We start from the raw sequence: 2785 nt of genomic DNA, 5'->3' as shown, positions 1-2785 counted from the left end.
ATCAATAGAAGTCTTGTTTTGCCATTCTAACCAGCTGACTTATTTCCAACATTTAATTTGCAATGAGACCTCTCTGAACACCATCTGTTTTACAGTAACAGCCTGGGTGGACCTCGATTCTTCTTGGTTTGGAAAGCACTGATTTTCTTTTGCGTAAAATGTGCCTGGAGATTTCGCCCCACCCCCCTCCTTTCTGCTTGGAACATCTGTGTGAATGGTTGTTGTTCAGATAGTCAGGGACTGAGGGTGATGGACAGTCACTGAACGTGCGCAGGCAGCTGCATGAAGTTTATAAAAACCTGCAGCAGTTCCACTCTTTATATTTGACAGACTGAAGAGGTTTAATATGTTGCATTTCCTGAGGCAATCGCAGGAGATAAGTATTCACAGTGAAGCCTCAAGAACAATGCCCGCCACTGCCAGTTTATCTCACTAAAGGTAGTAGTTATTTATTATCAGATCAGTTGAGAAACTAGCTTGGGTTTTTAATCAGCTTGGAGATTTTAGAGCTGGATTCTATCTCACTCTATAATCAGCTGAGACATTGGGCTACGGTTATTGCTGTCACAGTGAAGATTACATCTACCGCTTTTATTTTCAAACAGGATTACTCGGGTTCACTACACCTGAACGTGACCAGCTTCTGAACAGTTTATTGATGAATACTCAACCTGACCATCCTGACGACCACTGAACACATTCAGAGAAGTAAGTCTTTTCAAGAAGAGTGCTTCAGTCTCCTCAACTGGCCTCTGTAGGGGTCGGCTGTAACTCATTGGTAGCGTGGTGCTATCTTGAAGCATTTGTGGCATTAGTGCATTTGTATTCCAATATTAGGGCCCGAGCACCACACTGACGGAGTGCTGCATGGCTCGAAGTGCCAAGCGTAAGACTTTAACATGAGGCTTTGCTTCCCCTTTCAGTTGGATATTAAAGATGTCAGGGACTTTGCATAATGTCTTGGCTGGCATTTATTCCTCAACAATCACGACTGACGCAATTTATGGGGTCATTGCACGATTGCTGTTTGTGATAACTTACTGAGGGTGCTCTGTGTTTTCCAATGTATTAAAGTCCAGAGTAATTTGCAAAGATCTTCAAGTTGTAAAAATGATATATCAATGTTTTCTTTTCTGCCTAAAACACACTTTGGAGCATGACATCTAACAGCATGTTGTTATATTTCTGACAGGGGAGTGTTAATTACCATCATTTATACTGGAAAGCATTTCAGGATGCATTCCACAAGAAATTATTAGCAAAAGTAAAGACAGTGAATTGGATGTCACCTAATGACATGAGTCATTATTTGGTTGTGATGTAGACAACTTGAAGTAGCAATGAAGGAATATACTCAGATTGGGATGCAGTGATAAATGGTGTTCAATAGGATCTACACTGGGACCACACCTCTCATTACACACATTTTCTTTTGGATCAAAGAAGTAACAAGTTAATTTGTGATTTAGAACTAAGTTTATTGTCACGTGTGCTCAAGTACAGGTATAGAGGAGTATAGGGGAAAGTGTACAATGTCGCCATTCTTAGCCATCTTAGGTACAAAGGTACCTAGGTATACCTAGGTATAAAAATAGAAAAATAAAGAAATAAGCTAAAATGTCCATCACTACAGTACTTTTTAGTGTGAAGTACAAAACTAAAGAAATTAAGTTAGACAGATTTCCTTGTTGATTTAACATTCCTTCTCTATTCAGTAAATCCTGGGATTAGATTTGAACACAGACCTTCTAGTTCAGAGGCAGGGAACATTGCTGACTGAGCCACAGGACCAACTTTAATTTACATTAATAACTTGGTTAAAGGAACAGAGAGCTATGCATCCTGGTATTGTTTTTCCTTCGTTCATTCACAGGATATGGGTATCACTGGCTAGGCAGCATTTATTGCCCATCTCTAATTGCTCAGAGGCAGTTAAGAGTCAACCACATTGCTGTGGATCCAGAGTCACATGTAGGGCAGACCTGGTAAGGATGGCAGTTTCTTTCCCTAAAGGACATTAGTGAACCAGGTGGGTTTCTCCCCAACAATCAACAATGGATTCACGGTCATCATTAAACTCTTAATTCCAGATTTCGTTTTTTTTAATTCAAATTCCTCCATCTGTTGTGGCGAGATATGAACCCGGGTCCCTAGAACATTAGAGACAACAAGGTGCAGGGCTGGATGAACACAGCAGGCCAAGCAGCATCGTAGGAGCAGAGAGGCTGACGTTTCGGGCCTAGACCCTTCATCAGAACAGGGGGAGGGGAAGGGGGTTCTGAAATAAATAGGGAGAGTGGGAGGCGGATAGAAGAGGGATAGAGGAGAGGATAGGTGGAGAGGAAACAAACAGGTCGAAGAGGCGGGGATGGAGCCAGTAAAGGTGAGTGTAGGTAGGGAGTTAGGAAGGGGATAGGTCAGTCCAGGGAGGACGGACAGGTCAAGGGGGCGGGATGAGGTTGGTCGGTAGGAGATGGAGGTGCGGCTTGAGGTGGGAGGAGGGGATAGGTGGGAGGAAGAACAGGTTAGGGAGGCAGGGACGAGCTGGACTGGTTTTGGGATGCGGTAGGGGGAGGGGAGATTTTGAAACTTGTGAAATCCACATTGATACCATTGGGCTGCAGGGTTCCCAAGCGGAATATGAGTTGCTGTTCCTGCAACCTTCGGGTGGCATCGTTGTGGCACTGCAGGAGGCCCAGGATGGACATGTCGTCTGAGGAATGGGAGGGGGAGTTGAAATGGTTCGCGACTGGGAGGTGCAGTTGTTTGTTGCGAACCGAGCGTA

The 2785-nt window shown here is 43.9% G+C and overlaps 1 protein-coding gene across 1 annotated transcript in view; it reads left to right on the top strand.

The window, feature by feature from the left end:
• Positions 1–222: 222 nt before the first annotated feature.
• The window catches only part of fut7 (fucosyltransferase 7), a 54956-nt gene continuing 52393 nt past the window's right edge, over positions 223–2785 (top strand). The window contains exons 1-2 of the mRNA XM_048613840.1: positions 223–438; positions 606–708. The gene's annotated coding sequence lies outside the window, so the exon portion shown is untranslated. The remainder of the gene's footprint in view (positions 439–605; positions 709–2785) is intronic.

The sequence above is a fragment of the Rhincodon typus genome, chromosome 28 (assembly GCF_021869965.1).
Source record: "Rhincodon typus isolate 14 chromosome 28, sRhiTyp1.1, whole genome shotgun sequence".
NCBI classification, from domain to species: Eukaryota; Metazoa; Chordata; class Chondrichthyes; order Orectolobiformes; family Rhincodontidae; genus Rhincodon; species Rhincodon typus.
This window is presented reverse-complemented; position numbering and strand designations above follow the sequence as displayed.